Here is a 26451-nt window from a genome sequence, read left to right as displayed (position 1 = left end):
AGGTGGGCGCTTTGGTTCAGTAGGTCCTCCCCATGGAGAAGACATGCACCTAGGTCCCCTCGCCTCTTCCTGGCCCCCTCTAAACCTGCACCCCTGCAGACTGGGAGAGGGAAGGAGAGGAGGAGAGAAAGGCCTTCCCGTCTAGGCATAGACCTACCCAGGTGTGTGGGGGGGACCAGCTCACCATCTCATTAATGTGGAATTGTTTTTAGGTTAATAATCTTGCGTTAATTTTCCCTTAAAATATTGTCTTTGACCGTTAAATGCTCACACTGTTATAAAAAGAACGTAATAAATGATCTTGAAGCAAATTCTCCTGCCAAATGTCATAATTTATTTGCATAATTAGCTCTTAATTTTAATTCAATATGCAAATCCATGCTTCCTTTCCATTGCAGCCGCCTGTTTCCCAGCCAGGCGGCCATGAATTTACTGTGTAGCTCTCTCCACGGCTGTCAGGGGCGGGGGTGGGGAGGCAGGCGCCTTCTGGGGCTGGTGCCTGCAGGAGGGGTTCAGACTCGCAGACTCAGATGGACAGCGGCCCCGCCACATAGATGCAAGGTCCCAGAGATGAACCTGTGTGGACACCAGAATGCCAACATATAGACGGACACATGGAGAGAGGTGCCAACATGTATCACAGGCAGAGACTCTGAGGTGAGGGCACATGAACCCAAACCCATAAGCTGATGCAATAGGAAATCCATGGGTACCCACTGAGACACATTATGATGGTAGACACACAGTCATACATAGAACACATGCACACAGACTCCCCTGAAGTCTCATGACCTCACAGATCCAGACCTAGCACTGACATTCAGAGACCTGGGCCCAACCAAATATACCTATGAATGCAAACACACAGAGACCCAGCCAGTGAGCAGAAGTTCACAGGCACACTCAACACTCACAATTGAGAGATCCGTAGGCCTAGATACAGATGTGCAGTCACACTTGCAGAGACACACAGAGCTGTGAGACCACAAATCCTTACGTGCACACATATAATAAGAGATACTATTACACACTGAAATGTGACAACCCTACAGAAAAGCCAAAATGTTATGTGGGTACCCCCATACATGAAGGATTTGGCCTTCAAATCTCCACAGCAAGATTTTTGAGGCATTGTAGGGCTTCTGGAAAGAGCACTGAGCGTAGAGTCAAAAGACCACATTCTAGTACCAGTGACACCTCCCACTTGCTGAGAGACCCTAAGTAAGTCACATCACTTTTTTAAAATAACAGCTTTATTAAGATATAATTCACATACAGTGCAATTCATCTATTTAAAGTGTACAAGTCAATTGGGTTTTGTTTTGTCTCTAGAGAGAAAGAGTCTGAGCCAGTGTGGGAGAAAGTGTGGAGAGGTAGAGGGAGAGGGAGAGAGAGAATCTTAAGCAGGCTCCACACTAGTTCCTACATGGGGCTCAATCCCACAACCCTGAAATCATGACCTGAGCCAAAATCAAGAGTTGAACGCTTGTTGGACTGAGCTACCCAGGCACCTCACAAGTCAATGGTTTTTAGTAGATCTACAGGGTTGTGCAACCATCGCTGTCAGACATTTTAGAACATTTGAGCCATCTCCCCACCACTAGCCCCATTCTCATTAGCAGTCTCTTTTTTCCCCAAAATACCTCCCACCCCCAGTCCTAAACAACTCTTAATATATTTTTCTATATATTCGCCGATTCTTTATTTTCATATAAAGGGACTAAAAGAATGCATGGTTTTTTGTGACTGGCTTCTTTCACTTAACATAGAGTCTTCAATATCCATCCATGTTATAACATGAATCAGTACTTCATCACTTTTCATGACCAAATAATATCCCATTGTATGGATAGACTACATTTTATTTATGTATTCACCAGTGGATGGACATTTGGATTATTTCCACTTTTTGGCCATTATGAAAAATACCGCTGTGATCATTGTTGTATAAGTTTTTATGTGGGCCCATGTCTTCATTTCTCTTGAGTAGAAGTTGATCTTGCCAGAATTTGGGTCTCTCACCTGTGAAATGAGAGGGAGCTCATTCCATCAGAATCTCACAGACTTGTCCAGTTGCATTCATTTATGATGAATGAACATGGTGTTCTCCTCATGTGACCAGACTCACACATGCTCACACACACAATTACCAACACAGCCACCAGACATGTGACATAGCCACAGGTGCACCCAAGGCAGCCTCAATCTGGTCAGGGACCTGGTCCTGAGTTTGGGGCCTAGAGAAAAACAAAATAGAAATGCAGTCAGAGACAGTGATAGCTACAGGGAAGATCGTCCTGACTCAGGGAGGGTCCTTTCACAAAGAAGGTAAAGTCTGGCATTGGGGAGGAAGGGGGTCCATCAACAAGACGGTGAAGAGGCAGGGTGAGAAGGTGAGATTAGCGATGGGTGGTGGAGTCTTGGTCTGGTCTGGTCTGAACACCAGGACATCTGGGTCCCACTCACGCCGCTGTTCCTGCCTTTTCCTCCCCCACCCAGCCTACCCTTTGTCTCCTGGCTCCTTCTCCCTAGAGGAAACACGACTCCTCCTCGCCTTCCCCTAGGAGCTCAGGAGAAAAAAGGAATCCTTTTGCAGGATAATTAAGGTTCAAAGTCAGCAGCTCCTCCCAGGAAACTGATCGGGTTTGCCCTGAGAGAGCCCTTTAGAGCGGGAGGGATGGTGAAGGGAGGGGAGACAGGGACAGACATGACCAAGAGACAAGAGAGTGAACTCAGACACCACCGAGCTGACACTGAGGTTTATGACCGTGTATTGCCTGTCAGGATCCATCTTGAATCCTCGTTTTTAGAAGAGGGCCTTTGAAGGTAGGGCCTGATAAGCTACAGATGCCATACACTGTCTCCCACTATCACTGAAGTCCTGGGTGCGGAAGAGCAGGAAATGACTGAGTGTGACTGTGGATGTGTGATGCCCATCGATGTGGACGTGTGCTGTGGTGCTGTTGTGTATCAGTGTGTGAGTGTGTGAGTTGCATGTCTGTCCCCAACCCTCTCGGCCCGCACCCCCACCCATGCCCCCTGCAGAAGGCTCGCTGTGCGGCCTCAGCGGAGTTTCTAACCTGGAGTGATCGCTTTCCTGATTTGCCACTTTAGTACTCTTGTTAATGAATTTTTAATCTTCTTAATGACATTAAACACGGAAAGTAATTAAGGAAAACAAGTTTGAAACTGCTGACTTCAACCCTTTATTCACAACTATTTAATGTAGAATTAATTTGATTTTGCCCATTATTCAAATGAACGCGCTACCTTCTTCTCGGCCCCAGGCCTGTCCCTTTGCCCCCTCCCCACATGCCCAGGGACCCCCTGTCTCGTCACCCAGTTATCACTGACCTGAGTGGGTGATGGTTTTTGTGTGACATGTCTGTGCTGGGGGCCTGGGTGTGCTGCCCCAGCCAGTCTCCTGGAGGATAAGGAAAGAGGGAAGAACGGCCTCTCTCAGTTGGGAGTGAGGAAGGAATATGGGGGTGGGGCTGACTCCTTTCCATCTCAGGTTTCCAAACTAGACATTCAATCATCAGCCCTAGGTGTTCCACCTATGTACTCAAATGCTTGGATGTTGCCGGCATCCTTTTTTTTTTTTTTCTTTTGGTTGTTGTTGTTGTTGTTGTTGTTGTTTCGGACATTCAGATCACAGGTGCGTGGTATTAGAATATTTAAATCTGTAGACCTCAAGATCTCTGGAGGTATATGGAGGCTCACATGTTGAGGTCCCATGAAGCGCAGTTTCAGACCGTGTTTCAAAATTCCATTTTCAGAATTTCAGAGAAAGAAGCTTCTCCTCCCTAAACCCTGAGCTCTGGACAACTACCTCGGTAAGGTTAAAATGAGCAGGTCATAGTTGTTTGAAACTGGTCCTGGGCACAGAAACTGGCCCCAAGCAGTCAGCCGGTCTGAATCCGAGTGGGTTTTGGCCTCCGTCTTCCAGAAGAGGTGCTTAGGGGCCTCTGATCCCTGGATGAGAGGGAAGACAGGGTCTATAGGAGCCCTGGGAGCACTCAGGCTCTGGGCCTCAAAGTCCTCACAGCTGGGGGTAGCCGGGAGAAGGCTACAGTAGATCACCCCCAGTCTATTGACTCCTGCCTTCCAAAGGCCTTTACCCTTGGACCCCAGATCCTATTTTGTGTGTGTGTGTGTGTGTGTTGTACCTGTGCAGTGGTGATGACAGGAGGGTTGGGGTGGCCATGACTCTAGGAGGCAGCCAAGGCAAGTGAGGGATCTCAGCACGTGGCCTCAGGCAGATGTGACTTCAGTCCTGGCTCTGGACCTCCACATGACTTTGGGCAAACTCTGACCTCTTCTTTCACCTCTCCGAAGTGGGGAGAATGACTCTTACCTCGAGTTGTTAAGATTAAATGGGATGTCACAATGGCCTTCCCATCAGTTCCTGGCAGTTCCAAAAGTGTGCCAGAGAAAGAAAAGTGAGGGGTTCTAGGGTTCAGGACCAATAGAGGATTCAGAAAGCAATGGCTTTGCCCAGATGCACTGAAGGTGGAGAGAGGAGCTGGTTGTCAGAGAGCTTCGTCCCTCTTGCCCCTTGAACATCCCTGGGTATTTTCCTTGGCCTCATTCCCCTGAGTTGTATTGCCAAGAGGGGTTTTCTCTCTTCCTCCCACTCCCTTACCCTTTCCTCTTGCCTCTTGTCTCCAAACAAGCCTCCCCCAACCCACTTCACTCATCTCAGCTCCTGGGAGCAACCAGCCCCCCCTTGCCCCCCATCCCTCTGCACTGAGCCATGACTGGGCCTGAGCTGATGCGAGAGTCTCGCGCCCCTTCCTCCCATTCCAGGGACTTTATGGGCTGAGACGCTGTCGGCTTGCTCACTTCTCCCTCTCTCCCTTGCCTCTCTCCATCATTCTCCATGTTTCTTCCCCCCTCTTTCTTTTCTTCCCTGCCATAGCCTGCCTTGCTCTCATCTGTCTGTCTCTCCCTGTGTGTATCTCTGCCTCTCTCAGCTCTCTTTCCTGGGAAATCAGGGATTCTAGAACATTTCCAGCTCTAACTGTCCAGGGCACACTCTCAAGAAAGGAAAACTGGCAGGGTGGAGTGGAAGGAGCCCACCTGGAGGGTGCCCCACTTCCCCTTCTTTTTTTTTTTTTTTTAAAGATTTTATTCATTCATGAGAGACACACACAGAGAGAGGCAGAGACACAGGCAGAGGGAGAAGCAGGCTCCATGCAGGGAGCCCAATGTGGGATCAATCCCAGGTCTCCAGGATCATGTCCTGGGCCGAAGGTGGCGCTAAACCGCTGAGCCACCCGGGTTGCCCTCCCACTTCCCCTTCTTATTGACATCCTAAGGAAGGGCCAGGAGAAAGAAGACCTCGTCAATTTAGCACACTTGCACCACCCTTCCACACCTCCTCCCCTACTCCGACTCTCTCACACTCAAAACCCTCTCACAAAGACCCACACTCTCTTACATATATACACACACCCCACATGACAGACAGATTTGCACCTCACACACAGACACAAGTGTGCATAGGCACAGACACACATGGGTGCAGACGCACACTCACACACAGATGCATATATGCGCGTGCGCGCGTGCGCACACACACACACGCAGAGATCCCACAGGCGCCCAAAAGCACAGGGCAATGATTAATGTCCCCTCAGAAAAAGAAATTATATCGAATAAATTAAACTACTGTGGCAGCAAATTGAAAAATAAGGATGTAAATGAGGTTTGAATACTTAATATCGGAGACAAGGGGGGGGACAAAAAGGGATAGCTGGGTCCCCTGAGAGGGGAGAAGATGTTCCCTCCTGCCCGCCAATTCAACTCTGGCTCCTGTCCAGGGACCTCAGAGTTGGGGGCTATGGTAGATTGGGGGTTTTAATCAGCACAGGAGACCCTCTCTGTAGTGGCCATGGCAGAGAAGGTCCCAGAGCCTCTGGAAAGACTCAGAGAGGGAGGATAAGGAAGAGGTGGTGTAACCACCTGGTAGCCTGTCAAAACTCACCCCTGACAGGCCCCAACACACAAGTGGATACTTGCTTCCAGATCCAACACATACTCCTCTGAAGGCTTGTCCTGGTATTAGAGTATACCTCACCTCACTACTCATCTCCCCTGAGACCTCCACTCCCCCAAACACCCACATATATTTGATCACATTTGCCTTGCTCAGCCCTCAACTCAACCCCAAAGCTGCACACATTCTCAGAACTCACCTGCCTGCTCACCTACCCCAGTCCTTAACCCTGCTGGTGCCCTGACCCCACACCACAGACATTCTTCCTGGCAACACCCCAGTACGCATGGCGCACAGCCCTACCCATGCCAAACACCCCAAACACACCTGTACACACAGGGGTTCACAAAGAGAAACACAGCCTCTTTCCTTGGAGCACATCACGACACATCTGTCACACACATCACACATCTCTCACACACACGGATGGTAGTCCCATGCCCGGTTGAAATTGTGAGAAGGAAAGAAGGAAGGGAGGCAGAGGTTTGGAGGAGCCTTCTCTTTCTCTCTAGGCTTTCAAGGAGCCCTCCCTACACACACACACACACACACACACACACACACACACACACACACACACTTCCAGCCAGCCTTCATCTTCCGTTTTCTCTCTGCCCCTCTCTGGCGCTGTCTCAGTTTCCCTCATTTTGCCCGTCCTCTTCCCTGTCGCCTTTGTCTCGGACACCCCAATGTATCCCTGCCCCCTCCTCCCCGCCGGTCGCGGGGCCCTGGGCCGCCCCCCCGCGGCACCCCGCCCCTCCCCCTCCTCCGCGGCTCTCGCTGTCGTCTCTGTTCATATATATTTAGTATTTATTTACAAGGCTGGGTTTTTTCCCTGGGCGGGAAGCCAGCCGTGCACAGAAATCCTTAAGATGCTATAAAGCTGGTGAGGTATAAAATGGAAAGTGGTTAGTGCGCTGTTTGGAGATATCTCACCGGCGGCCGGGCCCGCGCCGCCCAGCCGCCCGCTGTAAATCTCCCGGAGTTTAGCGCGCTTGTTTGCAGCCGGCCGCCAGGGGAGGGACCGCCGCCGGGAAGCCCCCAGGACGCGCCGGCACCCCCTCCTGACAACAGGGGCAGCGAAGGGCCCCGCGAAGACGCCTTTTGGGAAAGAGGCTCCCCGGCTGCGCCTCTTCTGAACTTCGCCTAATCCCCGAGGGGGACCGGCAGAGAAGGAGTGAAAACCTAGAGCCCAGAGGCCCCCCAAGCGGTGCTCGGGACAGAGACCTTACAATCCGCCCTCCCCTACGTGTGAACCACCCCCCCACCTCCCCCCACCCCCCAGCAGCCAAGGGCTGGTGGGCTGAGGAGGGAGCAGGCCACAGCCCCCCACCGGGAAGAGTTTAGGGCCGGGAGCCAAGGTTCCCCCCAGCGGGGCTGGGGGCTCTCACACAGTTCTTTCACTCCCTTGAGTAGCAGGTGCCTCTCCCTAGTGGGATCGTAAGAGTTCCTGCTCCCAGAGCTGAAGGGAAGGTTAAATGAGTCGTGCAGGTAAGGATTTAGCACAGTGCCTGATACATAGTAGATGCTCAATACGTGCTGACTCTGTGATTTGTGCCAATCTGCCCAGCACTTTGTTCGTCCATGTGTTTAGTTAGTTGTTCATTTAGTCGTTTAGTTTGTCAGCTATTCCCAGCATTCGTACACCCATCGGTCCCTCCAGCAGCTTTAGGCTGTGTGGTTCCCGGCTCTGTAGTGGAGAATCCTGCAGAAGGCAACAGACCTCCCAGGGGAGCTCCAGTCCGGATGGGGCACTAAGAGCTCAACCAAGAGGGTAAAAGAGCCACTTCTGGAGTAAGAAACATTTCAGCTCAGCTTGGAGGGAAGGGGTTACCCAACCCATCAGCATGACATCCCTGTCCACAGTCACTGGGGAGACCTTTGACTTCCTGTGGTCTGAAGGTCACAGGAGGAGTGAAGGAGCAACTAGATTGTGAACCCCCAGAGGGCAGACCTCATCCCTCACTCAGGCCCCCAACCCCAGCAGAACCTGGAGCCAGCTCTAAGGAACTGCCTGTCAGTAAGTGCCCTTTGATTGATGAGTCAGGAAGGCTGAACTCTGCCACACTCCCCTCTCACTCTGGAGGGAGGACACACTTGTCATACCGCCTGCACACCCATGTCCCAGCTCACCTAGATACATGTCAGGAGGGCCGAGAGTAATGACAGGGAATTCTTAGGTGGTCACTGCCCAGAACTGGAGGCTCAGAGGAGCCAGTTCTGTGTCACATAGCCATGTCCAAGCCGGTTTTTCTGCATTGGTTCATTCATTCACTTGTTCATTCACGTATTCAACAGGTGTTTACAGAGTCTCCTGGGTCCAGGGCTAAGGATAACTCAAATGAACATTACTGAGTACTGGCTCCCAAGAGGTTTATAGGACAGGACAACTGTAGGGCAAACATACTAATAATGACAGTATTAAGAAAATTATGCAAGAATTAGGAAAGCTATAAAGAGGACTAGAAGGTTCCCAGGGAAGAGAAACCACTGCTGCTGCCGGTGAATAATAATAAGGATGATGATGATGATGATAATAACAACAACAAAATCGAGCAGGCACCTTCCTGAGCATTTTACAGGGAGTATTCAGAAGATGGTTTTACTTGAATCAGGTCTTGCAGATTAAGATACTGACAGCCAGAGATGAGCTGGGTGTTGGGCAGTAATGCCATCGCACAAGGACAGAGTCACAGGCAGAAGAAGAGTATGAACCAGTGCATGGAGGTGGGAAGTTGCTAGATGGGAAGTGTGCAGGGGAACCACCCAGAGTCCAATTTGGCTGGTAAGTATGGGCATGAAGGAGAGTAATGGGAACTCTTGGAGAGAGGGGTAGGAAGGGGCCAGATCACAAAGGGCCATGAATATCAGAGTCAGGAGTTTGTACTTTATTTAGTAGGCAATGGGGAACCATTGAAGGGTTTTGAGTAGGGGATGATGGGATCAGAGCTGCGCTTGAGGAAAATGAATCTGGCAGCAGTGTATAGAACTGGAGACATGGAACTTAGAGACAGAGAGCCCTGCTGGGAGGAAGATGCCACACCTGGTGACTGGTGCATGGTTGGTGTTCCATAGGGTTTGTCAGTTGAATTGAAGAGGCCTGGGAAGGCTGTGATAAGGGCCTTCCTGGGGACAGTGGTGATGGTAAGGCAAAGATGGGTGCCAAAGAAATCAGGAAGCTTCTCTGAATTGGTATGCTAACTGAAGGTAGAAATGAGGACAGGGGAAGAGCCAGAGGCATCAAGGTTTCTTTGAGGGTGAATGGGTGAATGGCAGGGCTACCAACAAAGTAGGGACTCACATATTGTTGCTAACTTCAGGAGGGACACATGAGTCTGCTTGTCAAGTATTAAATGGCTTGTGCTGCCTGAGTTGTGGGCTTGGATCTCAAGAGAAGCTTGGAATTAGAGATCAATGCTTCTATTACCTGCACTGAGAGAGGAAAGTTCCTGAGCGGCTGAGACTTCCTGAGAGACTGGAGAGAATAGCGGAGAGCTGGAATTTGAGCTTTGTGCTGTGGCTACATTTAGGGGAGAGTGTAGGGGACAAATGAGACAGGGAGGGTTAGAGATGCTGTGGGGGTCGGGGGCAGAGTGCAGTGGGCAAGGCAGCCGAGAGATGTGTGAGTTTTCCCTGAGTGACTGGCATTCCTAGGTTTCCATGGGATGGGGCCTGAGAATCTTAAGTGGGGTCTGGTGGTCAGGAGGTTGAATGAGAGGCCATGAATAACCTTGTGCGGAGAAGTGAGGCTAGAAGGTGCTCCTGGGAGCAGGAGCTACTCCAGGGCATAGCATGCAGGGATACTCCACCACCTGCCCACTGCTCAGACCAAGCCCCCAGACTTGAGGTTTCCCCAGAGGCCCTCTTGTCCCTCTTCTGGATGGAGCAAACAACAGTGGGAGTCAATGGGGAGGCAAATGGGAACCAGTGAGACCAGCCGCTCCCTAACTTGGGATTCCTGAAACCCTCAGATCTCAGCATACTCAGGGACTTACTAGGTTCATGCTGTTTATTTGGATAAAAACCACACAGCTGTCCTCTTCTTTTTGATGCTGGTGGCACCCTTGTCTGGTCATCCCCTGGACAGGTTTGACCATCCTCTTTCTGGGCGCTGGGAATCACCCTGTTCTGTAGCTGCCTACCTCTATCTTGGGCCATACTCCAGCACTGGGGCTGCTAACACCTAGGTCCCCCAGCATCCCCAGAACTGTGGGGTTTAGGAGGTAGAGGGGACAGGACCCAGAACCTCATTTCCCTTTTAGGAGGAGCAAGGCATGGGAGGTGGTACGGGCCCCCACCCTCCCGGAGGGGACCCGCAGTCCTAAATGCCCCCGCGCCTTCTCCATATTGTGGGAAAAGCTGCTGCATCCATCACTGTCAGGCGCCGAGTTTGAATAAATTTGAATGCACTGAGCCGTGGGCTGCAGTTTCTATAATATCACTTTCCAGTTTGAATATTTCACTTACTTTTTTTTTTTGAATTTCTTTTTATCCAACAGTTTCTCCTCCTTTTCATCTACCCCCGCTGCAGCCAAGCTCTGGATGTAGAGAGAGGACAGTGCCTTGAGGGTGTCTGAGATGGGAAGAGACCAGGCCTTTGGCAGCTTTGGCATCTCTGTTCTCCCACCGCCACCCCCACCCAGCACATGTGCTCCCTGGCCTGGGAGCTCCATCTTCCCATGTGTAGATGGGGAAGCAGCAGTTGGAGAATGAGCCACCCTCAAACTCCCACCTTTCTGTATGGGCAGACCAAGTGTGCCAGGGTTCTGCTTCTTCCCTACGGGGGCCTGAGCCCCTCACCCACAGACCCTCCAGCATATACTTGTGTGCACATGTGCACACACACACACCTTCTGATATATTAACTTGTACCTAAATGTTAATATCAGATTGCAGTTTCCCACTAGGAAGTTAACTCTTAAGTCCCTCCAACCACTGTCTTGCCTTCCCCTATAAATGAGGACCCCAGTTATAGATTCCCTCTCATCTCCCTGTATCTCTTTATTCTCCATCTATCCATGTGGTATCAATACAGCCATGCCTTCTGGACAGGGGCTATTGGGAGGGAAAAAGTACTAGAGTCCTGGCAATGGACTCCACTCCAGGCAACCACTGGTGGTTCCTGGCCACAAGCCCCATGATTCGCTAGATTATGGTTAATACCACAAGCCCCATGATTCGCTAGATTATGGTTAATGCCATAATCATCATCATCATCATCGCCCTCCTTGCCCAGAGCTCAGGGACCAGGGACAACTGAGGTGCATACAAGAAAAGAAATCATCCTGGAATAAAACGACTCAGGATTGAATTCAAGAATGGATCTAGATAAAGATGGGGAAGTGAGCAGGTTGAGAAGGGTTCTGGGGACTCTTAGTCTGTATTTTTCTATAGTGGCATCTGGTCACACTGCCCCTTGGACCATACATAAGGTACTGCTGCTACATAGACAGTCGTGAGAGGGTAGTGACCATTCAGGAGGCTTAGTGATACTGACATCGATGAGGACATTCTGCTTTATGGGGCACACTAATTGGCTAGAGGGCCACTGAGTGCCCTAACCATCTAAAAAGACCCACATTGACCATATGTGGATCCCTGCACCTCCAAGGAGTCATCCAGGCCATCTCCCAAGGAGACATTATTCATAGAGCACATGTTCCTCTTCCCTGCCAGAAATGGCACTTCTTTTGGTTACTAATCATTCCCCAACAATGCCCACATCTGCCACACAGTAGGTATGTATTGGGGAGAGTGTGTGAGGGGAAACAGGACGCAAAAAGCTTCATGAATCTGTGACTTTTGGAGGTGATGCTGCAGCTCCCCATTCGGTGCCTGATCTTACATGCTCATAGTGGAAAAGGCAGGCGATAAGGAAGAAATGGTTGGATTTGGGGAGCTCAAGATGTGGTTAGGGAGGTGAAATTGTTATTAAGAGTAATATTTATTTCTACTTACACTGCTATGGTCAAAGGGGCTTATGCAGATTTAGGACACACACACATATACACATGCAAGGATCAGAACAGTTTGCAAAGAGAGAGAAAGGACAATTGGAAATCACTTAAAGGCAGGAGAAAGATAAATGGATGGGGGTTCTGGTCAGAAGAGTGTCTGCTGTTAGCATGGCCATCGCAGGATACTATAATTGCCCACCTCTCAAGGAGCTCACCTGGGTGGGTTCAAGTAGTCAAGGAAGGCTTTCTGGAGGAAGCAGAACCAGTCCTGGGGCTTGATAGATAGCACAACAAACCAGAGTGGCATTCCAGTGGCAGGACTGGAGTAAGGAAAGTCAGAGAAAAGGAGCTGAACATGTGGCAAATGTTGGGTCAGGGAGGAGTTGGCAATGGGAGTGGTGGGTTTGAGGAACAGTGAGCAGGTGGCAGAGATACAATATGTCCAGGGAACAGTAAAGAGATGAGAGCTCCTGTGGGCCATTAATAGAGAGGAGATGGGGTGGTCAGTGTGCTGGGAACACTTAGGGGGTGCCCCAGACTAGCTTGGCTTCCCCTCAATATTCCCTAATTCGAATACAGACTCCTCAGCACCCTCTTCCTGCAGCCCCTCTCCCCCTTCCACCCTCCATGAGTTCAAACTCAGCACCCAGCAAAGACAGCCCTCAGCAGGGGAGGGTTAGCCATACAGCACCCCCCCCCCCAGAAGGAGGCACATACCCCTACTAGGGCAGAAGCCTCCCCTCCTCGCCCCTCCCCCAGTGTACCCCTGGCTGGCCCTGTGGTGGGAGGGGTGCGGTGTGAAGGGAGAGGCTCTCCTGCTGCACCATGACAGATGATTGACTCGAAACAATATCTAAGGCGATCAGGATAAAGTGCTGGCCATTTCAAGGCTCAGCAGAATTCAGATTCTAATTAGACTTCTCACCACATTCCAAATAAAAATGGTTCCCCTGGTATCCTCTTTGCCTATCAGGTGTCTCTCCCTGATCGCTGGAACAAAACGCATAAAGAAAGTGATTAAAGCCATAACAAAGGCATAAAATTGGAATTATCGCTGCCACCACATCTGGGAGCATGGAGTGTCACCACACCGCCCCCTCCTCCCCAAACCTGCACACACAGAGAAATGCTGTCCCACCCCAGCTCCTGGCTGGGCACCCTGCAATGACAGCTATCAGATGGGTGAAGATGTAGGGGGATAAGGGTTCAGGGGGAGGGATGGAACTAGGCAAGGGTGGGAGGTCCAAGGAGCCAGGGATTGGAGACCAGGAGGCAAGTTAAGTGGGCAAATAGGGGCTCCAGGCCTGAGGAGCAAGGGGTGAGTGGTCTAAGGAGTGAGGGATGGGCAGCCAATGGTCACTGTCTCTAGTGTCTAAATATTTACCAGTGGGGTGGGTCCTTGGGGTTCTTGTTTTGATGACCTCACTGCCCCAGGACATACACAGTCGTTTGCACACACATGTAAGCAGAGCTTACAACATGCTATAAATTGTTTCATGCACTCTACGTGGTATTCATCTCCGTTAGGAGACACAAGCCCCCCCCACCCACCCACTACCCAGCCACTGGACCCAGTGCTAGTTTTCAGTTCCCTCTCCCTTCCTGCTTCCAACAGGGCATACACCTATAGAGACTACTAAGTCCCCATTGGTCCCCAGCAAATGTGTGCACAGCCAGCACATAATCCAGAGACCCCAGTCCCCTGCGCCGCACATTTGCACACATGCACACACACACGTGTGTACCATGCCTATAACAATCTCCTCACATGGTGCCCCACATTCTGGGAATATAGCAAAGGCCCCCCATCTCAGTGGGGCCCTGGCCTCTAACTCTTCTGCCTCCCCTACTGCTGCCCCCATCTGCGCCTCACAGCTAGCCTGGTACCTGGTATGGGGCAGCCTTGTTCCCTGCGTGGGGCGGGTAGGCAGGCGGGAGGTCCAGAGGAGGGTGAGGGAGTGGGAGCGGGGCTCTGAGCGGGGACGATATAAAATTAAAAGGTAAAAAGCAGGAACGCAAATGGAGGGTGCTTTCAGCTTTCACATTATTAATGACTCTTCAAAAAATCGGCGAGTTTTCCAATCTTCTCTGAGAAGCGCTTGAAGGAGCTCACAGATGAAACTGACCTTCAAAATGTTCTTTGGTCTTTAGTTAAGAAATTCGCTCGCCATTATGGCATCATTAGGGAAACAAGGATAAAATTACTCCATGGTTAATGACCTATAGTATCTCCCCACCAAAATTTGTTTCAGATCTAATAAAACTGTGCTTAACACACTCGGATGAGTTATGAGGACTGTTCTGCAGGGTATTAAAATGTGGAAAATAGATTTTCCGAAGCTGGGGGGACTGGACTTTTTGAATCAGATAGCAGAATGGAATTTTCTGGGCAATAAATTCTTCCATGTCTCAATTTCATCTCGCGCTCTCTCTCTCCTGCCTGCCTCTGCCCCTCTCTCTCTCCCTCACTCTCTCTCTCCCCCACTCTCTCTCTTTCTCTCTCTCTCTCTCTGTGTCTCCCTCTCTCTGTCTTTCATCTTTTCCTAAAATACTGAAACAACATAGAAACGTTACAAATTTGGAAACCTACATAAACTTTGAAAAAAGCAGAGTGACAAAGGCCATACGTATGCGGCAGTGGGAGCTTGCATATGTGTGTACATGTATGCTTGTGGCTCCTGCCTGCTTCACAAGAGTGGTAGTGACTTCCTCCTTCCCCTCACTCAGTGCCTCTATACACACCCAAGGTGGGACTGACACCCTCCATTTCTCTCTTGCCAGCCAAGCCACCGGATCTCACCCTCTGCACCAAAATCACAGGCACACCCACGCTACTAACCCTTCTAGCATCCCCTACCTAGGGCCACGATACACACCAATGCCAGGGGTCAGCCTAGAGGAACCCACCTGCCCCGTCCACCCCAAACTTCTTGGTGATGGGAAGGGGGTGGCACTGGCCTTGTGAAGGGTCAGAGCTGCCCTTTTTGGCACACGTGTGCATATCAGCACATGCTAACCCTATTCATGGGGTGCACCCAGATGCCCCAGCCAACCAGGCTGGAGGCTGAGACCCGAGCCCCAGCCCAGGCACTGGCCGAAGGTTTTCGGGGGCTGGATACTGCCGCGGAGAGAGGTGGCTGGCGAGGTAATGGCATTTTGCTCTCTTTAAACTTTAATCTTTCCTATTAATTCCCTGCAACTGGAGAATGTGTGAGAGTTAATGTTCCGTGAACGTGTTTCGCACTCGGCAGTCTCTTCGAGCTAATTACCTTCAGGTGCTAAATGGAGGGAAATTGCAATCCATTTGGATGTGAAAAAATTTCGCCTTCCCGTCCCCTGTGAGACATCCTTTTTCCTGAGTGCTGCAGAAAGAATGCTCTCTGGGTGGGAGTTTTTTTCCTAATGTTTTTTTTCTTCGGCCCTCTCCCCCGCCCCCTTTCTCCAAGAGTCTGGGTTTTACAGGACGGTGGTAGTTGGAGACTGGAGGAGGCCTGGGCCTCAGCACAAGGTCTGAGTCTGGGGTGGAGGCCAGGTGGGGAGGGACTTACAAGCAGGGGAGATGCCCAGGCTGAGAATCCGGCCCCTGCCCCTTGGAGGCCTTGGAGTGGAAGTGTATTTACACGCTTAATAACACGCTTATTACCAGTGTTTCTCAGCTGCTAGGTTTTGAATACAGATATAATAGAATTTTACAAGCCACATAAAAGCTGTCCTTCTCTTGGACCCTGAACTGGGGTGTCTAGTAGGGCGGAGGACAGGGAATGGCGAAAAGAGACAAGGAGGGAGAGAATGTAAACGGGTCAGAGAACTGGAGAGAGAAAGGAGGAGAATGGTGTGGGAAGGAGATGGGTCCCTGGATGGGGCTGTGTGAGGGCCAGTAGGGAGAGATGGGCGGGACCTCTGTCTCCATCCCAGAGAACTGGCACCAAAGATAAAGGCATGAAGGCCAGAAAGGTCTACTCTTGAAGCCTCTTAGGTCTCAGCAGGGCATACACAACTTAGTGACATATCCATCCCTCCAGCTCCATCCTGACCTCTGATCTCACACCTCAACCTCATCTAAGCCTCACAAAAAGAAACATCTAATTTCGCCTCCTCCCTCTACCCTGGATCCAACCTACTAGCCTTTGTAAACCCCATTCCCTAAAACCTAGGTTAGGGCAGGGAGCTACCAAGATGTAATAACTTGCTTCCACCCAACAAGGAACGGTCTGGTTTAAAACACACAAGACAGAACCCCCACCCCCAAGTAAGCGGTGCTCCACTTGAAAGAGGATGAGGACTCCCACAATGGCCCTTGACTTTACCCTCCACTTGGAATTCTCTCTCTGACTTGACCTGTGTTCTACTTGTGAGGGAGCAGCCATTCTTTCTAACACTGAAGAGCCTTCTTTGGGAGAATATACTGGGGAAATATCAGAGTGGCTTGGGTTTAGTTATTTGTTAAAGGTTTATTCTGAAGGGTTTCAAATATATTTTTAAAAAATCCATATACCTATCAACTGGTTTCAACAACTATCAACATATAGCCAATCTTATATCTTCAATTCATGAGGACTATTTGGATACAGACATAAAATCAGTTCACCTATAAATATTTTAACATGCATTTCTAAAAGCTGACTCTTTTAACATTACCCCAATAGCATCATCTCACTTAAATAAAAATTAACTCTAATTTCTTACTCTCATCAGATATCTATTCGGTATTCAAATTTCCCTGAATCAGTTTCTAATCCAGGTCCACACACTGTACATGGTCAATGTGGCTCTAAAGTTTCTTTTATTCCATAAGCTACACTTTCTTCCCTCTTCTTCTTGCAATTTATTTATTGAAGAAGCTATGGGCCATTTGTCCTATGGAATTTCCTTCATTGAGGATTTTGTTGATAGCACCTCTGTGGTATCATTTAACATGTTTCTCTGTCCTTTTAAATTGGTAGATTCCAGAGTCCCTTGGCTACAGATTTAATTTTTGGCAAGAATATTTTATAGGTGGCATGAACTTCCTATTGCATCACATCAGGAATACATAATTTCTTGTCGCTTTTCTTTTTATAATATTAAGATTAATCGGGATCCCTGGGTGGCTCAGAGGTTTAGCGCCTGCCTTTGGCCCAGGGCGTGATCCTGGGACTCCAGGATCGAGTCCTACCTCAGGCTCCTGGCATGGAGCCTGCTTCTCCCTCCTGCTGTGTCTCTGCCTCTCTCTCTCTATGTCTATCATAAATAAATAAATAAATAAATAAATAAATAAATAAATAAATTTTTATTTTTTTTAATAAATAAATTTTTAAAAGAATATTAAGATTAATCAGCGGGTTCATTTGCTGTCAGCTGGATCTATCCATTACAAAGTTCCCCTTCAGCTTTTTTCCTTCTCAGCTTTTCACTTAATGGTTTTAACAGCCATTTACTATCATTGACTAGATCCATTACTTCATTAGGTGTTTCTGTATTTGTTTTGAAACTGTTTCTTTTCTTCCAGCTTTTTATTTTGAAGAATTTAAAACTGTCCAGCAAATTTCACTGTTGCAATGAATGCTGTGTACTCTGACACAGATGAACAATTTGTAACTATTTCCACACTGGTTGATCTCTCCCTTTATCTTTTTGAAACACTTGTGTGTTAATTGCTGACATAAATGACACTTCATCCCGAAATACTTCCGCAGTTATCTTTTAAGAACAAGGACATGTCTGTACTGCACTGTGTGATGATCACTTTCAGGAACTTTAACATTTGCCTGATGTATGAGTTCATATTCAAAACCCTTCAATTGTCCCAATAATGTTCTTTATAACTGCCCTCTCTCACCCCAAATCCAAGATCTTTCTTTGTATTTATTTTGTATTTTTAATCTCCTTTATTTTGGAATAGTTCTCAAGCTTTTTTTTTTCTTTCTTTTTTTTCATGAGTTTTGGAAAACCCAGGCAACAAAATGTCCCCAGTTTGGATTTGTCTGATTGTTTCCTCATGATTAAATTCAGGCTAAATATTTTGGACAGGAATACCACATAGGTGATGTTTCTTTCTCAGTGCATCTTATCAGGTAGGCATAAGGTTTCTCTCATTATTGGTGGTGATAAGTTTGATCATTTTTAAGGTGTCATCCCAAGTTTCTCCATTGTAAGGGTGCCCTTTGCCCTCTCTGAATACAACATTATGATGGGGGCAGGGACATGATTTGGACAGGCAGACTCAGTTCTGGAGTGGGTTGACCTGCTGCCACCTTGGAGCCCCTAAGCTACATCTTCGAGCCTTTAGTCTTTCAATTCAAAGCTTCTGAATTGGCAGTTAAATGAATTGCTGAGAAGACCCTTCCTACTGAAGAGGAGATCCCTTCTTTAACCCATGTTTATAAGGCTACAAAAAAAAAAAAAAAAAAAAAAGCTAAAAATGGCAGAAAGAAGTCCAAGCTAGGTTAAGCACAAAGGGATGTTTAGGCTTGGGAAAGGCAGAAACCAAAGCAGGTCTATGTCCCTAGAACTGAAGCCCATTGGCCTACTCCTTCATCGTGCTGTCAATGTGACCCTGCTTGTAAGCATCCCAGCCCCTGGCCCCATCAGTTCAAATTTCCAACTCCCAAGAGTGGGAATCTGATCGGCTTTTGTACAAGGTATCTGACCTTACCTCAGTCAACTGTGGCCAAAAATCCTTTCTAGGAATACACCCCTTTGGTTGGAGAGAATCCTTCCCAAAGATGCTGGGCAGACATTCAAGAGGTACATGTCACAGAAATAAACTCACAAACTCTCCAAAGGACAGGCAAATAAAAACTCTTGAGAACAACTCCATCATAAAGGGGAAGGCCTTGGCTTTAGGCTGTGCTGGCAAGAGTTGAAAGATGGAACCAAGTCCCATGGACCAACCACACTGTAAAAGGTCTGGAGGGACACAGTATACAAGGGGAAGTATATCCAGAAGGTGCAGTTCTGAGTATCTGTAGATGTCTGGTCACCTTGAAGCTGGAACACCAAATGCTGATCTGGCTTCACAAACAGGGACATGACACCAGGTCTCCAAATTGTAAGTTTCATTCAGCTTCCTGTCATCTGATCCACTAAAGGACATATACCAAACCCTCTGCTTTGGTCTCAAATCCTAGAGGCCCTTGGGTCCCTCCCACTCACAGAATGAGTTTGAGAGAAATCCCAAAGGCATACCAGTGGTATTTGGTATTTTTGAGTCCCATGGAGGATTTAGTTATTTCAGTCTAGTGTTGTTACCCCAGCCCAGTTTTGGGGAATCCTGGTTAACAGTTTCTTCTCGCCCCTGAAATTTGCAAAATCCAAATACTAAAAATTTACAATAAACAAGTACCTAAGTCAATTACAAGCTGTACCTGAGAAAAGCAGCATGTTTTTTCCTAGCAGTGCACTGTGTTGGTATACCTTACCCAGCCCAGGCAGGTGCAAGCCAAACCAAATGCAGTCAGAGCAGGGAGCTGTCCCTTGGCTTTTCAAGACAGAGGAGTCTCTCTAGGCTGGACTCAAGCTGCTTAGGCAGGACCGCCCCAGCCAGCTGATATGGCAAATCTCTTTGTTGGATTGTTCCTTTTATCAATAAGTAACATCCCATTTTATCCTTATTAGTGCTTTTGCTTTTAAATTCTTGTTGGATATTAATATTGCTAGCCTACCTTCCTTCTGGTTAATATTTGCCTAGCATATCTTGTTTTATATCTTCCTTTTTAATCTTTCCATGATTTTATATTTTAGGCAAGTCTTTTGTGAACAGCCTATGCCTGGATTTTTAAAAAATCTAAATTGGGGTTCCTGAGTGGCCCAGTCCATTAAGTGTTTGCCTTTAGCTTATGATCTCAAGGTCCTGGTATTGGGCTCTTTGTTGGGCTCTCTACTCAGCAGGGAGTCTGCTTCTTCCTCTCCCTCTGTGCTTGCTCTCTCAAATAAATAAATTTTAAAAATCTTTAAAAAAATATAAATAAATGAAAAATAAAAATCTAAATTGAAAGTCTCTTTTAATCAGAAAATTTGATATGTCTACCTTTGTTGTGATTAATGCATTTGGACTTAACTTCTATCATCTCTGTGTTTTCTGTTTTTTTTTAAAGGTTTTTTTTTTAAGATTTTATTTATTTATTCATGAGAGAGAGAGAGAGAGAGAGAGAGACAGAGACATAGGCAGAGGGAGAAGCAAGCTCCATGCAGGGAGCCCGATGTGGGATTCGATCCCGGGACTCCAGGATCACGCCCTGAGCTGAAGGCAGAAGCTTAACCACTGAGCCACTCAGGCATCCCTGTGTTTTCTATTTTGATGCTTTTTCTTTGCTTTCCCTCTTTTCCCTCTTCCATGCCTGCTACAACATTGCTAAGGTTTCTTTATTCTATTTTTTTATTTTCTTTTTTACTAGTTTGGAAGTCAACACTCTATTTCTAGACAATTAGAGTTACTCTTAATTTTTTAAGCATGCATATGTTACTTAAAGATTAATGTGAATGTGTATTTCTGTTCTGTTAAATAGATGGATCTTAGAATGTAATGTAAACTAACTTCTTCCATTTTTCATATAATTTACTGATTGGTATTTTAGTTCTATCATATCTTTATACTCTTTCAAAAAATTATCATTATTAATTATTGTTTAGATTTGCCTACATATTTATCAGTTTCATTGCTCACTATAGCTTCTATTAGCCCAATTCTTTGAACCCCTTTGGGTTCAGTTTCCTTCTTACTGAAAACTTTTAGAAATTCTTTCAGCAAGGATCTGTGAATACGTAACTCTTTCATTTGTATCTGAAATTATTTTTATTTCACTCTTTCTGTGTTTAATGATAATTATCTGGGGCTATAGTTTTCTAAGTTGACAGTTATTTTCTTTCAGCATTTTGAGGGTGTGAGTATTTGTCTTCTGGTTTTTATTGCTCCTATGAGAAGCCTGCTGTCTGTCTGTCATTCTGCTGGTAGCTTTTAAGATTTTTGTCTTAAAAAAAAAAAGATTTTTTGTCTTTAATGTTCTGCAGAATCACTAACGTGTTTAGGTGTAAATATATTTTTATTTATTCTGCTTGGAAAACCAGTTTTGTTTCTTCTTACTGAGAACACTTTTTTATTTTCATTCAATTTGGTCAACTTGCCACCATCAAATCTTTAAAAATTGCTACTCTCTCTTTTCTCTTCCCCTGGAATTTCTACTATCTCTATTTGGACCTTCTCATTTTATTTCTCATGTCTCTTAACTTCTCCTTCATATTTCTATGACTTTCAACTCTGTGAGGGGGATTTTGGGTACTTTCCAATTTGCCTTCTAATTCATTAATTCTCTCTTTAGCAGTGTTATCAACTGCTCACTCCATTGAGTTGTTTTTATTTCAATATTTTATTTCTAGAAATTTTATTTAGTTCTTTTTAAATTCTAATTTTTTCTATTGTGCCCTATTCTTGCCTTTTAGATTTTGTTTTTTACTTTTTAGGGGGGATATTTAAAACATATTTATTTAAGAGTATTTTCCATATTGTTTTGTTACCTATACAGTTATTTGAATTTTCCAATGTATTGCCTTTGGGGATTCTTTTTTTTTTTTTGTAGTTGTTCATTTCTTCTTGTGGTTTGAAGTTCTCTATTGTGGACTCATCTCTAGCAGAACTTGGTTTCTGTGAGAGACTTACATGCCTTGGCCATGGAGGAGGCACCACGTCAATCAGCTTTGCCTCTGCTGGAACTCTATGGGTCTTACTATTTGTGGACTATTTTATTTATTATTTTCTTGAATTGAATTTTCTACACCTTGGTATAGTGCATTTACATTGCACATCCATGTTTGGCACAGGCTTGGGTTTCTAATTTCTCATAAAATAACTTTCATTCTACCCTCAGCCACAGAAAAATGCCAAGCTTCTCTACTGAGTCCTCATCCTGAGTGGAGTTTTCTGGTTCCCATTTCATGGATAAGTAATACTTTATGGCTCCTAATTCTATGAAGGGAGCTCAGTTTCAGCTTCCCAGAATGCAGCAGACTGAGGCTAACTCTTCTATCCTCATCACTGTTGAACTCTAGCTCTGGGCAGCCCGGGTGGCCCAGCAGTTTAGCGTTGCTGCGTTCAGCCCAGGGCATGATCCTGGAGACCTGGGATTGAGTCCCATGTCAGGCTCCCTGCATGGAGCCTGCTTCTCCTTCTGCCTGTGTCTCTGCCTCTCTCTCTCTCTTTCTGTGTGTCTCTCATGAATAAATAAATAAAATCTTTAAAAAACAAAAAAAAACTCTAGTTCTTATCACATAGTACTGGATCCAAGGCCTCTGTGAGTTTTCTTTTCATTCCTGGCACTTAGAGACTTCCATTTACTGCTTTAAAATTTAGTTATATACTTTTAAATTGTTATATTTTATATGTTTTTAAATTTATCCTAAACAATTATGAAGTTTACATTTCTAGTGAGAAACATCTTTCTACATCAGCTCAGTTGGATATGTTGGCCTGAAGTCTCTTCATATTCTTGTGTTTATGATCCAGTCCATCTTTTCCACTAGGTTATGAACACTTTTAAGCAGAGAGAGTATTTACTATTTATATTTTTATCCTGCTCAAGTACCTAGCCCAGTTCTCTGCACTAAGGTCCTTACTAGGTGCTTTTGTTATTTTTCTTATCGTTATTACTTTTACTGTCTCTAATCTCAATGTTCAGAAGTGACAGAAAGCCAGATTCTGGATCTGCTATGAGCATTTAAAGTATATAGTTAGTCTGTTCAGCCTTTGGCCCTGCTCATCTAAATTTCATTATTCATGGATAACGTCTTCCTCAATCACCTTCAAGGACAAGTCATCATCTATAAGACCAATGTTTCTCAAAGCGCAGGTTGCAATCTATTAGTGGGGTCATGAAATCAATTTAATGAAATAGAATAAAAGAGAAAATAAATACCAAGGTGAATCACATATGTAAGTATAGGTATTGCTTACTGAAATTTTGTTTCAGAGGTATGTGTGTGTGTGTGTTTGTGTGTGTGTGTGTGAGAGAGAGAGAGAGAGAGAGAGAGAGAGAGAGAGAGAATGAGAGCAAGCATGCTGGGCCACCACACAAAATACATTTCAGGCTGTGAGTCAGGGTACAAATGTTTGAGAGTCACTGATTAGACTTTTCTCTGAGACCCTACTCAACCTACCATGCATTTCTGGTGGCCCATCTTCAAGAGCAAAGATTAATTGCAAAGCTAAGAAAACTCAAGGCCTATCTTCTCCATATGAAGTTCTTAGAATACAGTATCATATTTCAGGGAGGAGGAAAGGTCCCACAAAGGTTTATGCTGCCCTGAATTAGAAGCCCCACAAATGGTCAAGGTTACCCAGTGAATCACAGATATTCCTTGGCTCTAGGCTTCTGTACTTCACCTCAATACCTCTATCAACTCTTTGGGAAGGCCTATCAGCTGATGTTTAGCAGGACTTTGAGACCCGTAAGTGTTTTTTCTCCAGGTCTTGACTCCTAGACAGCTCTTTGAATGTGGCTCTCAAAGCTATCATTAAATATCCACCTGGGAGAACACCTGGGCAATTACTCCCCTGCACTTAGCTCCCAGGGAAATTATTATGTGCAGAACTCCCCTACACAGTATAGAAGGTAGACGCGCCAGCTATAAAGACTTCATTTTGAGCATCAGCATTGTTATTGAGAAGAACCCCAGAACTTCTTCCTCCTCTGTACCATCTTGAATGTCTACAAATCACACAAGGATTCAACCCATTTCATATACAATGAACCCTGGTATGAAGGATTTTAGCCTCATTTAAGTTTCACATTCAGTATATCCCAAGGTTCCAAAATAAAAGTTAGTTCTCTAAAAAAATCAAACTGATAACTGTTGAGCTCCTACTGTCAAACATTCTCATCTTTTGCATTATCTCATTTAATCTTTATAGCAACCCTATGAGGTCAGTATGATTACCCCCAATTTACAAATAAGGAGTGTGAGGGTCAGAGAGGTTAATGAACTTGCTAGTAAGTGGTTGCTGAGCTGGAATTTGAACTTCAGTTTGGCAGATACTTGGTCTGAGCACTTAACTACTACTCCCACCATATAGCCCTCAGTAAAAGGCCTCCCTGCCAATAAGAATATAGATTGCAAGACCAACTCCTGCAGAACCAGTGCTTTCTCTGTATGTCTGGCCTAAGAAGTAGAATGACCAGGATGTGGATGTCTTTTCCCTGGCTAGGTCATTGAACACATTGCTTATCTCTCTAAGCCTCACATTCCCATCCACACTAATACTTGGACTATTTCCCTGAGAAGGCTGCTGCAAGGAAGACATAAGATAATGACATGAAAATATTTTGGAAAGCATAATGTTCTATGCCAATGAAATATTCTAAAAAGCCATACAATTAATTAGCTGAACATATCTGCATTTTCTTTGTTGGATTAGGAGCCCTTTCATTGGCTCCCATTGCTCTTGGAATAAAACTCAAAATGTCTACTTTACCAGCAAGGCCTGCATGAAGATGGCCCTTTGTTCATTGCCCCTTTCTCAAAGCATTCCAAATTTACTGACCTTTCTGTTCCTATCTCAGGGACTTTGAACATGCTGTTTTCTCTGCATGATACATTTCCTACCTCTACTCACAACCTCTACTCTCTACCCTCACTTTGCCTAGCTACTCATCCTGTAAATAGCAGATTAATTTCTTTGGGGCAGCTTTATATGACTATGTAAGGTCACTCAATTACACACTCTCCTAGAATACCCCGTGCCTTTCTTCCATAGCACTTTGGAGCATATTTACTTTGTGTGCATAGCGAGGGTGGCTGTTAGTGGTTTAATATGTGTCTTCCCCATTGGAAGGGAAGCTCGATGAGAGCAAGGACCATATACATTTTGCAAGTCCTGTATCCTCAGCACCTGGCAGAGTACTTCACTTGGCACAAAGTAAGGACTCCACAGACATTTGAACACATTTTAAACATCAATAAATCTGAGTAGAGACTGCTTTACTCATACTTTATCACCTATTAGAAGTGCCACAGAAATCTGTTATGCAAAAAAAAAAAAAAAAGAAAAAGAAATCTATTATGCTTTCAACCTCTGTAGACCAATATTTCTGAGCTTGAGGCGCATAGAATAGAAATAGTTAAAAAAAAGAATAGAAATAGTTGTTATGCAAGAGAAAGGGTTTTAAGGTCAAATAAGTTGAGAAACAGAAGGTTAAACACATGTAAACAGGATTTTAACTTTTTTTTAAACCTCAAGACTTTTTTTTGTTGTTGTTGTTAGGCTCTCCATGCTGGGCTGCATGATATGGACCTTGAGCTGAGATTGAGAGTCAGACGCTTAACCAACTGAGCTACCCAGGCACCCCTAACCACAAGACTTCTTAGAACCATGCTTGGTTCCTTGAATGATGACAGTGCAAAGCAGAGTCCCCAGCCCAACCATGATGCACACATGGTGTGAAGGAGGAATAAACCTTCCTTGCTTAAATCACTGACAGGGGGTTGTCCATATACAGTATTTTTGATACTGGAAAATCTATAGATAGGAGGTTAGAGGTTTCTGGGAACCTGGATGGGTCCATCAAGGAGGTGGGTGACTAGGTGACCTCATTCACTAGAGTCATTCTGCCCCACACATGACCAGGGAGACAAAATTATCCTTATACAGCAGATGAAAGTTGATGGGTAGTAGATCAGGCTTTCAAACCAGAAGGGGTTTAATCATCGATTGATTAAAAAGCTAAATAAACAACATTCGTTGAGCACCTACCACATGACAAACACTGTTAGGTGCTGGGACACATTGGTGAACAAGATGCAAGTTCTCAGGGCTCAGAGCCCAGAGGAGGAAACATACAAGTAATGAGTCAATTTCAGTATAGTGTGTGTGTGTGTGTGTGTGTGTGTGTTTAAAGATTTTATTTATTTATTCATGAGAGACACAGAGACAGAAGCAGAGGGAGAAGCAGGCTCCTTGTGGGGAGCCCAATGCAGGACTCGATCCCAGGACCCTGGGATTACGACCTGAGCCAAAGGCAGATGCTCAACCACTGAGCCACCCAGGCGCCCCTCAGTATAGTGTCCTAAAAACTAAAAGGCACCCAACACAGAGAAAAGGCACCTAACACAGATCATATGTAGGATTGGAAGAGCTTCTTAGAGGAGGTGACATCTAAGCTGTGATCCAGAGGATAATTAAAAAGTAGCCAAGTAAGAAAGGAGAGAAGGTCATTCCAAGCAGAAAGAAAAATTTGCAGGAGGTGAGAAATCTGCTCCAGGCCATGGGAGGGATCCAGGAGGAGACAGTGAAGTGCCAGGAAGTATAATGCCTTCTCCAAGGCACAAAGTAGAGGAGAAACAAGACCCAAATATCAGCTGGGTACCTGAGTGAAGAAGTAGCCTAAATCTCAGCCAGTAGATATGCTTCAGATAACAGGATTTAACATGGTATGGAAAAATGAGCCTGAGATTGGGAGCAGGGCTTCTTCTTATAAGGGTAAAAGCCACCTAGGAAAGCAGATGTTGGGATGGAGAGGGGTGAGA

At 46.1% G+C, this 26451-nt stretch overlaps 1 protein-coding gene across 2 annotated transcripts in view; it reads right to left on the bottom strand.

Moving 5' to 3' along the window:
* Window positions 1-317: 317 nt before the first annotated feature.
* The window catches only part of HIF1AN (hypoxia inducible factor 1 subunit alpha inhibitor), an 83098-nt gene continuing 56964 nt past the window's right edge, over window positions 318-26451 (bottom strand). Inside the window, exons 9-10 of one of the 2 annotated variants that reach the window (XR_011997550.1) lie at window positions 2151-2237; window positions 318-2022 (exon numbers count right to left, since the gene is read on the bottom strand). The gene's annotated coding sequence lies outside the window, so the exon portion shown is untranslated. Of the gene's footprint in view, window positions 2238-26451 lie in introns of both variants that reach the window. The other variant, XR_011997549.1, reaches the window with a different exon arrangement.

Source organism: Vulpes vulpes, chromosome 15, assembly GCF_048418805.1.
Source record: "Vulpes vulpes isolate BD-2025 chromosome 15, VulVul3, whole genome shotgun sequence".
NCBI lineage: Eukaryota > Metazoa > Chordata > Mammalia > Carnivora > Canidae > Vulpes > Vulpes vulpes.
The sequence above is the reverse complement of the archived record's forward strand: the minus strand, read 5'-3'. Positions and strand labels throughout refer to the sequence as shown.